The sequence below is a fragment of the Mustelus asterias genome, chromosome 11 (assembly GCF_964213995.1).
Source record: "Mustelus asterias chromosome 11, sMusAst1.hap1.1, whole genome shotgun sequence".
In the NCBI taxonomy this organism is placed as follows: domain Eukaryota; kingdom Metazoa; phylum Chordata; class Chondrichthyes; order Carcharhiniformes; family Triakidae; genus Mustelus; species Mustelus asterias.
The window spans coordinates 87,551,359-87,565,668 of record NC_135811.1 but is presented as its reverse complement, the minus strand read 5'-3'; the positions used below and the strand labels follow the sequence as shown (position 1 = coordinate 87,565,668).

At 44.9% G+C, this 14,310-nt stretch overlaps 2 non-coding genes across 2 annotated transcripts; both read left to right on the top strand.

Annotated features, from left to right (window-relative positions):
* Positions 1–13,177: 13,177 nt before the first annotated feature.
* Positions 13,178–13,249, top strand: trnaw-cca (transfer RNA tryptophan (anticodon CCA)). The gene has a single exon. It is a non-coding gene; the product is annotated as a tRNA-Trp (tRNA).
* Positions 13,250–13,288: 39 nt separating this feature from the next.
* trnai-aau (transfer RNA isoleucine (anticodon AAU)) lies at positions 13,289–13,362 on the top strand. The gene has a single exon. It is a non-coding gene; the product is annotated as a tRNA-Ile (tRNA).
* Positions 13,363–14,310: the final 948 nt, after the last annotated feature.

Here is a 14,310-nt window from a genome sequence, read left to right as displayed (position 1 = left end):
GCTACAGAGAGAAGATGGGGGAGTGGCACTAGGTGAATTGCACCTTCAGAGGGATGGCACAGACATAATGGGCTGAATGATCTCCTCCGTGCTGTAAGGGTTCTGTGATTCTGTGCTTCTGGGGTACATAACGGAGAGACAGCTTTTGAGTTTTGACTGATTTTTTTTTTATTGGTTTGACCTAGCAGGGTTTAATTTCTTAAGGAATTTACAGTTTGAAATTATTAAATGTGTGCTTGGTGCCTTTTCCCAGATAAAGCAAGGGGGATTGAGCTTGGCACATTGGAAGAGAATGCATTGAAAGGTAATCATTTTTAATAATCCAACCACAGGAACATTGAGCTTGATGTCATGTAATTTCACTGAGGTTGTATGTCTCTGATTTTGCTGCAGTAATGATAGTGAAACTCACAGCATTCACCCTCATTACTCCTCCGAAACATTCTGGAATCCACGCATGTGCAGTTAAACGCAGGAATCCAGAAGTTATTGTCACTTATTTCACTGGCTGAATTTAGCGATGACTCTGGGAGCAGAAATCATGTTGGGCCGGATGAATTAATGATGTGGGAGCAGAAATTTCAAAATGGTAACCTTTGGGGCAGATTAAAAAATGAAATGGGTGCTGTGGCAGACATCACGCTGACATCACGGGCATCGTGGACATTGTGGACATCACGAAAGATGTGCTGGTTGGGTGCATTGGCCATGTTAAATTCTCCCTCAGTGTACCCGAACAGAGACTGGAGTGTGGCAACTAGGGGATTTTCACAGCAACTTCATTGCAGTGTTAATGCAAGTCTACTTGTGACTAATAAATAAAACTAAAAACTAACACCGTCCCATGCTGGGTTCCTAATTATGATGTGGAGATGCCGGCGTTGGACTGGGGTGGGCACAGTAAGAAGTCTCACAACATCAAGTTAAAGTCCAACAGATTTGTTTGGTCGCGTGAGCTTTTGGAGTGCTGCTCCTTCATCAGGTGAGTCACCTGAGGTGACATCAGGTGATGAAGGAGCAGCGCTCTGAAAGCTCGTGCTACCAAATAAACCTGTTGGACTTTAACTTGATGTTGTGAAAATTCTTACTGGGTTCCTAGTTGTAATATATTTGCATTCTATGAATACCCATTTTCTTGAAACTTATCGTAAATAAATCCTACCTTCAAAATTAACTTAACAGCAGACAGGAAATTGATGGCATCTGGTTCATATTGGTTTAAATATAGAGTGCGTCAGCCAGCTTTGTGCGGTTGTTTGAGTTGAGCAGCACAAGGGAGAGGAGCAGGTGAATGGCATCTTGGATAGAGGACCAGGACTGACGAGGACAGGTTTGGTGGGGTGGAGGAGAGTGGTGGGGGGGGTGGGGTTTGCAGGGTTGGGGGGGTGGGAGGAGGGGGAGGTGGGGGGAGTTGGTGGTGGCGGGGGTGGGGGGTGTGGAGGTTTCGGGCAGTGGCATGGAGGAATGGAAAAGGTCTTTGCGGGAGGAGAGCTGGTGGGGTCAGAGCATAGAAGTAGGGCATGGTTTTGTTGGGGTGGGCAAGAGTGTGGGGGGGGGGGGGGGTCTAGTCAGTGAAGAGAAATAGAATGAGGGGACGAAAGGACAGGGCCAGTACTGTCCAAAGTTGAGTCCTGTGGCTGAAACTCAGGGTGCTGACTGGCAGAAGGAACATTCACAGTTACCAGTAGCATTTCGATTTGGGCAGGGAGGGTGGTGGTGATGGCATCGTGGGGTGGAGTGGGGGTTGGAATGGCTGCAGGTTTAGTCTGAGGTCAGGATATTCGAAGGATTCATAGGATGGGTCATGGGATCTAATAGAGACTCTGGAGATGATGCAGGGAACATCTAGAATTGGAGAAGGATTCTTGATGACGATAGATGTTCGGGGAGAGAGATGGCATGATCGCTTCTATAACGTTAGGTTCCAACGGGTTGGGGACAGGATCAGAGGGAAGGTGCACAGTGATGTTGGGCGGGTTAAGGATTATGGGGACAAAGTGGAAGGTGACAGGGGGAGAGTGGATAGTCATGTGCTACAATTGAATGGCCACTTGCACACTGTTACTGGCCATGAGGAATAACCTACTTGTCACTGCCAGGATTCCAGATTAAAGCGAGAGAAAGCCAGCGTGGGGTGGGTGGAATTTTGGGTGGAGACAACAGGAGATGTCGAACTGTTCAGCAGCTGCAAGCATGAAACCCATGGACATGCCAGTCCTCGTAATCACCATCTGACTTTTTCCACACAGTTGACTTGCTGGAACACCAGTGGACCTCACACACCCAATATTCCCACTACCTGGGTGGCAGGAGGAGAGGACACAACAAACGAGGGCTCTCGTTGGCCAACAACTGAGGAGCAGTAATACTATGGAGCGATTTGGCCACATTGAGAAATTTAGTTTCAAATGAAGTCCAACCATTAAAATGACTCTGGCCTCAAACCATTTCTGTCATGCCGGTGATGGGATCACCCTTCCCTCTTTTGAACATTTATTTTCTACTTTCAATCATTTCCAGCTGAAAAACGGCCAGTTCTTCCGATGCTAAATTTCCACTGATGATGTTCTTTTGTGAAATTTGTTGATGGGATGTGGGCCACACCAGCATTTATTACCCACCCCTAATTGCCCTTGAACTGAGTGGTCTGTCAGTGTATTTAAGATGTTGCCATGGACCTGGAGTCACATGAAGGCCAGGTAAGGATGGCAGATTAATGAACAAATGTTTTTTTAGTCAACAATGGTTTAATGGCCCATTAGAGTTTAAATGCCAGTTTTTTATTGAAGTCAAATTTCACCTTTTTGCCATGGTGGGTTTCGAACCAGGTCCTCACAGAGCAAGGCTGGGTTTCATTGAATTACTACTCCAGTGACAATACCACTACACCACCACCTCCCTTCTAGGAGGCTACTAGGTGAAGAGGACCATTTCCCTCTTTCTCTATGGGAAAGCCACTGGTTCTAGTTCCAGTTAGTACAGCTGATATCTGGCAGCCACCTTGCTTTCAACACACTTGAGGTATTGTTCATGTCCTTTAAAAATAATTTAATGTTCACTTGATTTAATAGACCAAGTTCTGTCTGTAGTGGAAAAAAAAGACACGTTAATCTTCAAGATTAACAAGACAATGTATCAAACCAAATCCCAATGGGCATCACAAGGATTAAAGGAAAAATGGAATTCACGCTATGTTGCCTAGTAACTTCTATTATTCAAGGTATTTAACACCTGGTTGTCAGAACTTCGTGAGTAAAATACTTAATTTGACTCAACCTGTTGTGGGTTAAAGTTTAATTACAACTGCATCAAATTCTGATGTACCAAAGACTCCTGTGACCATGAATTTTGGGCAGGATTCTCTGGCCCCCCAGCCATGTGCTTCGCAGTAGCAGCACGGTAGCACAGTGGTTAGCACTGCTGCCTCACAGCGCCAAGGACTCCAGTTCGATCCCTGGCTTGGGTCACTGTCTGTGCGGAGACTGCACGCTCCCCTCGTGTTTGCGTGGGTTTCCTCCGGGTGCTCCAGTTTCCTCCCACAGTCTGAAAGACATGATGGTTAGGTGCATGGGCCATGCTAAATTCTTCCTCAGTGTCCCCGAACAGGTGCCAGAGTGCGGCAACTAGGGGATTTTCACAGTAACTTCATTGCAGTGTTAATGTAAGCCTACTTGTGATAAATGCTAATAAATAAACTTAAAAAGTGGCGGGAGGCGCCGTGTTGGCGGCATTCTCTGGTTCCGCTGCTGACAATGGGAATTCACATTGACACTACCCTATGCTGCCAGGAGTGGTGGGGATGCGCTGTCAACAAAACCAGAGAATCCTGCCGGCGTGAACGGCCAGAGAATTCAGACCATTATTTCTACTGTTTCCTGGTACAAAGTCCCTTGATAAATTGTTTGTTTTCTAAAGGAGTTGAAGTGCATTAAAGTAGCACAAGAAATGATTGAGCATTGTATCAGTGAAAAACTGGAAAATGACACCGTGTAAATAAATCATTTTAGATGCATTGGCCAGGCTAAGTTCTCCCTCAGTGTACCCGAACAGGCGCCGGAGTGTGGCGATTAGGAGATTTTCACAGTTACTTCATTGCAGTGTTAATGTAAGCCTACTTGTGACACTAATAAATAAACTTTTTATTTGCTCAGTTTTCAAAGTCACCATAAATTATTTGAGGTTACTCTGCAACATTAACCATTCCTCCAAAATTCATATTTTCTGGTGAGAATCTGAAGCTGACTCCATGGTACTTAAATGCATTATTTTGATTATTTCTAATGATATTTTTGTTGGCAAAAAATAAGAATGAAAATAAACATTGAAGAAAATTGTATTTGTAATCCTCAGCTGCTACATTTGGCCTTTTAATGCTTGATATTTACTTCAGACAGGGGTAGGCCATTTAGCCACTCAAACCTGTTCTGACTTTCAATGAGATCATGTCCTACTTCACTACAATTATCATGGAGTTGGGCCAGGTTTTTAAAGACTCTTGATTCACAGCCAGTCAGAGGAGTCATGAACCCTAGTCTGCATGAGGAGATATTTTAAAAAGTAAGTTCAAAAGGTCTACCCTTTCGACTGAGCCCTATACCAAGTTCTGCCCTTCCAGCCGCCCCTATGGTCCCTCTTGCCCCCATGCCAAGCTCTGTCACTTGTCTTAAAACAAAAGTCTGCACTTTAAGCTAATAAAAGTGTCAATCATCCATGCCCATTGAAGTCTCAAAACCCACCAACCACTAACCCCTGTAACCACTTAACTTGTGTAAACAAACATGTTGAAATTGGCAGCTCAAGCTCTATGCTTTCAATCAAACAAGTTTCCCTTCCTGGGGAGCAGGTATTCTAATATTCCAAAACCTTCCTGGGTTCTCAGTCAAGCATATATAATTGGGTGAGTGACAGCAATTTGACTTTGTGTGATTCTGCAAAATGGGCAATAAACATAGAACATAGAACATAGAAAGCCACAGCACAAACAGGCCCTTCGGCCCACAAGTTGCGCCGATCACATCCCCACCTCTAGGCCTATCTATAGCCCTCAATCCCATTAAATCCCATGTACTCATCCAGAAGTCTCTTAAAAGACCCCAACGAGTTTGCCTCCACCACCACCGACGTCAGCCGATTCCACTCACCCACCACCCTCTGAGTGAAAAACTTACCCCTGACATCCCCCCTGTACCTACCCCCCAGCACCTTAAACCTGTGTCCTCTCGTAGCAACCATTTCAGCCCTTGGAAATAGCCTCTGAGAGTCCACCCTATCCAGACCCCTCAACATCTTGTAAACCTCTATCAGGTCACCTCTCATCCTTCGTCTCTCCAGGGAGAAGAGACCAAGCTCCCTCAACCTATCCTCATAAGGCATGCCCCCCAATCCAGGCAACATCCTTGTAAATCTCCTCTGCACCCTTTCAATGGCTTCAACATCTTTCCTGTAATGAGGTGACCAGAACTGCGCGCAGTACTCCAAGTGGGGTCTAACCAGGGTCCTATAAAGCTGCAGCATTATCTCCCGACTCCTAAACTCAATCCCTCGATTAATGAAGGCTAGTACGCCATACGCCTTCTTGACCGCATCCTCCACCTGCGAGGCCGATTTAAGAGTCCTATGGACCCGGACCCCAAGGTCCTTCTGATCCTCTACACTGCTAAGAATGGTACCCTTCATTTTATACTGCTGCTCCATCCCATTGGATCTGCCAAAATGGATCACTACACACTTATCCGGGTTGAAGTCCATCTGCCACTTCTCCGCCCAGTCTTGCATTCTATCTATGTCTCGCTGCAACTTCTGACATCCCTCCAAACTATCCACAACACCACCTACCTTGGTGTCGTCAGCAAACTTACCAACCCATCCCTCCACTTCCTCATCCAGGTCATTTATGAAAATGACAAACAGCAAGGGTCCCAGAACAGATCCCTGGGGCACTCCACTGGTCACTGACCTCCACGCAGAGAAAGACCCCTCCACAGCCACTCTCTGCCTTCTGCAGGCAAGCCAGTTCTGGATCCACAAGGCAACAGCCCCTTGGATCCCATGCCCTCTCACTTTCTCAAGAAGTCTTGCATGGGGGACCTTATCGAACGCTTTGCGTTATTAGTCACAAATAGCCTTACATCAACACTGCAATGAAGTTACTGTGAAAATCCCCTAGTCACCAAACTTCGGTACGCTGAGGGAGAATTTAGCTTGGCCAATCTATCTAACCAGACGTCTTTCAGACTGTGGGAGCACCCGGATGAAACCCACGGAGACACGGGGAGAACATGCAAACTCCACACAGACAGTGGCCCAAGCCAGAAATCGAACCCGAATGTCGAATGAGAGCTATAAGAGGTGTAGCTGATCAGGTACTGATTGTTTTACACAATCACCCAACTATTCCCCTGGAAACTAAAAGAATGAAAGCATGTATTTCCAAATTAACGAATGAGGACTAGAATTGGAAAATATTAGAATGTGGAATAATAAAAAAACCAGAGAAGTGTTGCTTGACTCTTTGCGTCTTTTGAACAGAAAGAATAATTTTTGTTTCTTGATAAAACACCAAAGTAAAACTTTCCTTTTCTCCATTACATATTGCCCGACTGGATTCAATACATTACAAACCTGATTCTCAAAGTTATTCTGTCACACAATATTGATGGACAACCACTTGGTGGTGGGAATCTGGAATGCACTCCCTGGAAAGGTGGTGGAGGCCGGAAACTTTACAACCTTTAAAAAGTATTTGGATGAGCACCTAAAACACCATATATTCAAGGATATGGGACAAGTGCAGGAAAATGGGATTAGTGCTCTGTAGTTTGATGATTTCCCACTCATATAGCCTTAGTGCAAGGGAAGTGCAAAGCAGTGTCCAGGTCCCCATCAGCTGGAAACACTGGGGGAAGAGATTAATTATAGGCTACTGTCATATCAAAGCCTTTCATGGTAGTTATTATTGGAATCTCCACATCATAGTTATTATTGGTGCAGATTTGATGGGCTGAAGGGCCTTTTCGGAGCTGTATGACTCAAAACCCGGACTTTTACCAGCACATCCGCCCAAGGTTTGTACGATCCCACTCGAGGCCAACAGAGAATCAGGGCAGGCGTGCTGGTAAAATTCCGGCCTATGACTTCATTTGGAGAAAAATGGCACCTTAACTGCACCCTTAAATTCCTGCAGAAATTGGAAACCATTTTAGTCTGCAAGTTCACTGTAATTTTCATGATATTAGCCAAATTCTGCTGAATTGGCTATGGAGAAATATAACATTTCACTGAAGCAATCATTAGCATTTTAAAATAGTTAACAGTTGTAATGGACTTGGGGATTCTTCCTGTGATTGCTGCAATCTTGGCTTTACAATTACAGCACATCATTATCAACATTTAATGCATGAGCTCTTAATACACTGTGATGACCAAGCTTTACTTTGTTAATGAAATAGCTTATCACAGATCAATGTTCCAATAGCCCTGGGATTTTGTTTAAGTCAGCACACAGTAAGTTAATTACACTGAGTGTTTCGAACATTCTTTGAGGAATCCATATTAATTAATCTTGTTTAGCCTTCATTAAAGCTGTAGCATTCCTTTTAATTGCTGATTGGATTCAAAGTTAGAGGCTTTGAAATACTTTACGGCATAAAAGTGACCCCCCCCCCCGCCGAGGAAGTCACTTCCCCTATGTCATGGATTCCCATATATGGTGGAATCTTCTACTCCCGGAGGTGGTGAGTTTGGGGCGAAAGCTGTCATAGTCATGAAGGAAAAACATCGAATAAGGTCCAGAAATATCGACCTTTGAATAAGACCTGTGAGTTTTTAAGAATGGACAAACAAACCAAAGGTGGCTGACGATGTGAAGTCAGTCACCGGCTGAATTATTGAGTGGGTGATACTCTGAGAGACAATGGAACTTGATTCTGTTACCAGCAAAGTACTTCTAAAGCCAGAAACAAAACAAATTGCCATCTCTGGTGGAGACAATGGGACATGATGTAAAGAAGGATATGTGGATTCTGCCTTCCAGGAATATACAAAGGCTCAGATAAGAGCCGGCTGAGAAGTGTGTGTGTGTGTGTATGAGTGCGTGTGTGTTTGTGTGTGCATGCGTGTGTGTGTGTGTGCAGGTGTGTGTGTACACCAGCGCTGGGGTGTCGCAACATGAGTCATACCAGAGAAGAAGCCAGATAGCAGCAGCGGACCTGTAAAAGCCCAAACGTCTTTTGCAGGTATATCTCCAACTCTCTGATTGTTGAAGTAAGGTAAGTCAGCAAAGACCACAACTGTATTAGAACCAGGGAAGTTCCTCCACCAAACTGCAATACACTGGAATCTTAAAACCACCTGCTGAAGTTACTACTATTGGAATCTCGAATCGCAACATTCAATCATCTGTTCCTCATGGATCAAGGACTGTTTAGTATACTTTTTTTTACTTACTTTGGACTCAATTCTTGTTTCTAATCTGAATGAATGCATAAACATTTGTTTTATCATTTTTGTGCCATAAGTGGTTAAAAAAGTTACCCTCACTTTAACTCAAGAAAGCCTGGTTAAATTGACTCTTCTTAAAACATAAATTCTGGGGCTGGGAAAAAGGACCCGTTACAGGGAAGGATCCTTTTCAATCTTGTTGTGATTAGCAGCGGGGGTTGAATAAAGAAAGGGAGCCAGTTAATCACTGCCCACCCGGGGCATAGCAAGTTGGCAGTATTGGAGCTGGATGGTAACAGATTGAGAGATTTTGCCTGTGTTATTTGGAGAATCTCACCTGGAGACCCGTCTTAACAAAGGACATTTAATGAGGTGGGTGATGGCGCACATGAACCCCACCATGTCTTCTTGAATTAGGTTCCAGGTGGGAAGGCCCATGGCGGACTTTCCTGCCCCATCGCCAGCAAAGAGCCGTAAGTGGCCAATTAGAACCATTTAAGGACCTCATCCCACCGCTGCTAGGATTGGATCAGCTCTGATGGGCCTGCTGACAAACGGCCTGCATGGCTGGTAAAAGATTGTGGGCCATCCTGAGGAGCAACAAAGGCACTCAGCAACTAACCTCGGGCATTCCCATCAAACATGGGGATACCTGCTGAAAAACATTGCATGCCCTTTCTCCCAACCTCCTTGACTACCTCTTCCCGTGACCCCCCACATTGAGAACCCCCCTGCCCTCAACACTGGTCCTTTTCCTAGATCCTTAGACACTGGGGGGTGCTATTCCGACAGCCGCCCTGGCCTCCTCTGAGGCACTGTAGGTTTTTAAAAATTAATTTATGGGACATGGACGTCGCTGGCAGGCCAGCATTTGTTGCCTGTGCCTAGTTGCCCTTTGGAGGGCAATTGAGAGTCAACCACATTGCTGTGACTCTGGAGTCACACTTAGGCCAAACCAGGTAAGGACAGCAGATTTCCTTCCCTAAAGGGCATTAGTGAACTAGATGGGTTTTTCCGACAATCGACAATGGCTTCATGGTCATCAATAGATTCTTAATTCCAGATATTTTTTATTGAATTCAAATTCCACCATCTGCCATGGTGGGATTCGAACCTGGGTGCCCAGAACATTATCTGAGTTTCTGGATTAATAGTCCAGCGATAATACCACTAGGCCATCGCCTCCCCTATCATAGGGTCAGTCAGCTTCTGATTGGCCAGCAGCTCTGAGGGGCCTTGGACATGTTCAGCCATAACTATACCTTGACTTTCTCTATCTAAATGCCAGCTGACTCCTTGATTTAGAAAAGAGAGACAGGCAAACCTGAATCCTGAAACTCAGAACATGAGAAAAATTGGACCACTGAAGTCCTGTTCTCATCCGCAAATAATTCTCACATTATGCTGAAAGGAATGGGATAAATAAAATGTAATTTTAACATGAAGTTAACATGGGCGGCACGGTAGCACAATGGTTCGCACTGCTGCTTCACAGCTCCAGGGACCTGGGTTTGATTCCCGGCTTGGGTCACTGTCTGTGTGGAGTTTGCACATTCTCCTTGTGTCCGCAGGGCTCTGTATTGGGACCTCTCCTGTTTGTGATTTATATAAACGATCTGGAAGAAGGTGTAACTGGGGTGATCAGTAAGTTTGCGGACGACACAAAATTGGCAGGACTTGCAGATAGTGAGGAGCATTGTCAGAAGCTACAGAAGGATATAGATAAGCTGGAAATTTGGGCAAAGAAATGGCAGATGGAGTTCAATCCTGATAAATACGAAGTGATGCATTTTGGTAGAAATAATGTAGGGAGGAGCTATACGATAAATGGCAGAACCATAAAGGGTGTAGATACGCAGAGGGACCTGGGTGTGCAAGTCCACAGATCCTTGAAGGTGACGTCACAGGTGGAGAAGGTGGTGAAGAAGGCATATGGCATGCTTGCCTTTATAGGACGGGGCATAGAGTATAAAAGTTGGGGTCTGATGTTGCAGATGTATAGAACGTTGGTTCGGCCGCATTTGGAATACTGCGTCCAGTTCTGGTCGCCACACTACCAGAAGGATGTGGAGGCTTTGGAGAGAGTACAGAGGAGGTTTACCAGGATGTTGCCTGGTATGGAGGGGCTTAGTTATGAGGAGAGATTGGGTAAACTGGGGTTGTTCTCCCTGGAAAGACAGAGGATGATGGGAGACTTAATAGAGGTGTATAAAATTATGAAAGGCATAGATAGGGTGAACGGTGGGAAGCTTTTCCCCAGGTCGGTGGTGACGTTCACGAGGCGTCATAGGTTCAAGGTGAAGGGGGGGAGGTTTAACACAGATATCAGAAGGACATATTTTACACAGAGGGTGGTGAGGGCCTGGAATGCGCTGCCAGGCAAGGTGGTGGAGGCGGACACACTGGGAACGTTTAAGACTTATCTAGATAGCCATATAAACGGAGTGGGAATGGAGGGATACAAAAGAATGGTCTAGTTTGGACCAGGGAGTGGCACGGGCTTGGAGGGCCGAAGGGCCTGTTCCTGTGCTGTATTGTTCTTTGTTCTTTGTTCTGCATGGGTTTCCTCCGGGTGCTCCGGTTTCCTCCCACAGTCCAAAGATGTGTGGGTTAGGTTTATTGGCCATGCTCAAATTGCCCTTAGTGTCCTGAGATGCGTAGGTTAGAGGGATTAGTGGGTAAAATATGTAGGGGTAGGGGGTAGGGCCTGGGTGGGATTATGGTCAGTGCAGACTCGATGGGCCGAATGGTCTCTTTCTGTGCTGTAGGGTTTCTATGATTTCTATGATGAGGCGGCACGGTGACACTACTGCCTCACAGCGCCAGGGACCTGGGTTCAATTCTGGCCTTGGGTGACTGTGTGGAGTTTGCATGTTCTTCCCTTGTCTGTGTGGGTTTCCTCTGGGTGCTCCAGTTTCCTCCCACAGTCCAAAGATGTGCGGGTTAGGTTGATTGGCCATGCTAAATTGCCCTTCACTGTCCCATGATGTATAGGTTCGGTGTATTAGCAGAGTAAATATCTTGGGTTACAGGAATAGGGTCTCGGTGGAATTGTTGTCGATGCATGCTTGATGGGCCGAATGGCCTCCTTCTGCACTGTAGGGATTCTATGATTCTATGAGGTCCTGTAGACACATACGACTGTAAAGGCAAGTTCCTTGTCAATATTGTAATCTTGTCTCGCAAATCCTTTAAATTGAAACATAGAAATTAGAAGCTGGAGTAGGCCATTCGGCCCTTCAAGCCTGTTCCACCATTCATTATGGTCGTGGCTGATCATCAAATTCAATACCCTGATCCCACCATCCCCCCCGTATCCCTTGATCCTTTTAGCCTCAAGAGCTATATCTAATTTCACCTTGAAATCAGACAACGATTTGACCTCAACTACTTTCTGTGGTGAATTCCACAGATTCACCACCCTATGGGTGAAGAAATTTCAAATCTCAAAGGATTCCAGTACATTTGTCAAGCATGACTTCCCTTTCGAGAATTGTGATTGCTGAAATTTCCTTTTGAAACCTTTGAATGGAATATTTCAAAGAGGATAACATTGGAATAATTCTGCTGGTTGGGAAAATGAATTGAATGATTTGTTCAGTGACATTAGTGTGCTTGGTTAGACTTTCCCTTTGCTGAATATCATGTGGCCTTCTCTTTGAACCACTTTTGATCTTGCTGTGGAATGTCAGTCTTGAACTGAAGGTAAAATATATAATCTAATACACATAATGCCGGAGGACATTTAACAACATATAATACGCTATCTGCAACTGGATCTCTCTGTGGATTTTATGGAAGGATATAGACATTGCATATTATCTGATCTATGTCTGAGGGCTGGAATTGTTCAGCTTTTGTTTATTGTTCTTAGATTTACTCTTCACCCTCATCTATACTCACCCTTCCTCTCATCCCACTCTACTGTGTTTCAGATTATCTTTCTTTGTAATGTTGCAGCTTGGAAATTTAAAAAAATGAGTTCCCTGTGGGTTCTTAACGTCAGGCATTTGTTATAAGTTGTGCTCTTGACCGATGTGCCAATCTAGAAAGCCAGCAAAAAGTAACGGAGAGCTAGGAGAGGCAACAACTCATATAGAAACATAGAAACTAGGAGCAGGAGTAGGCCAATCGGCCCTTCAAGCCTGCTCCATCATTCATTACGATCATGGCTGATCATCAAATTCAATATCCTGATTCCCCCTTCCTCTCATATCCCTTGTTTCCTTTATCCCCAAGACTTATATCTAATTTCTTCTTGAAATCAAACAAAATTTTGGCCTCAACTACATTCGGTGGTAGTGAATTCCACGCATTCACCACATTCTGGATGAAGAAATTCCTCCTCACCTCTAAAATGTTTACCCCTTATCCTCAAACTATGACCCCTAGTTCTGGACTCCCCCAACATTGGGAACGTTCTTTCCGAATCTACCCTGTCTAACCCTGTTAGAATTTTATAAGTTTCTATGAGATCCCTCTCACTCTTCTAAACTCCTGTGAATATGATCCTAATCGAGTTAACTAATCACCCCTGCATCCAAAGCTGTTTCTGTGGTGTAGTGGCTATCACATTCGCCTCACACGTGAAAGGTCCCCGGTTCAATGGGGAGGTGATGACCTAGTGGTATTATTGCTAGACTATTATTCTGGAAACTCAGCTAATGTTCTGTGGACCTGGGTTTGAATCCTGCCATGGCAGATGGTGGAATTTGATTTCAATAAACTGTATTCTCGTGGGCTTGTGGCACAACGGTAGTGCGTCTAACTCCAGATCAGAAGGTTGTGTGTTCAAATCACGTCAGGCTCATTGAGCTTTCCTACAGTAGGTCTTTAAATTTTAAACATCGGCTGGTTAGCTCAGGTGGTTAGAGCGTGGTGCTAATAATGCCAAGGTCGCGGGTTCAATCCCTGTACTGGCCACATGTTGGCAGTTTCCGCCGTTTTTTTCGTCGGCACAGGCTGATTCGCTTCGCGTACTTTCATACCGTCACGGTACAGCTTTTTATCGTCAGGTGGTTAGAGCGTGGTGCTAATAACGTGAAGGTCGCAGGTTCAATCCCTATACGGGCCGCATGCGTTTATCCGTGTCGGCAGTTTCCGACTTCCATATCGTCACGGTGCAGCTTTTCCTTAAAAGAGGCCAAATCATAGAAATATAGAAAACCCTGCAGTGGAGAAGGAGGCCATTTGGCTCATCGGGCCTGCACCGTCAACAATCCCACCCAGGCCCCATCCCCGTAACCCCATGTATTTACCCTGCTAATATCCCTGACACTAAAGCCTGGATTTTCCAGCCGCGCTTGCACCAAGGCTGGAAAATCCCGCCCGAAGTCAATGGACCTTTGCATGGTTCTGTCCCTCCTGTTGTGATCCCCCTAGTGGGCGGGATGGGAAAATTCCACCCTAAGGGTCAATTTAGCATGGGCAATCAACCCAACCTGCACATCTTTGGAGTGGTTTGTGACAAGTGATAGCAAACAATTCTACAAAGTGCAGTGCAGGTACAGGCTTATCATGTAAGTTCAACATTTCTTTACTTGTATCAGAGATAAAAAGTCACATGTGTATTAAAGCCTGGAGAAGAGTATAAAGGTTTAAGGCAGAGGTTTATTTTCTAGTGGGCCTTGAAGCATGCCCCTTTGGAAAATCCCCAGAGTTTTAATCCTTATTTGATATATGTTCCAATCTTTTGCAGTCTGCAATGAAAATGAATGTGGATTTTGTTCTTATAAAAGCTAAAAATAAAAATGAAAAACTATCAAAGGTTATTTCGTATTCGCCATCTGGGAATTAATGGCCCAGATTTTGTTGTCAATGGTGATGGGACAGTGCATCCAGTTAACTTATAAGAGAGCTGCCCATAAACAT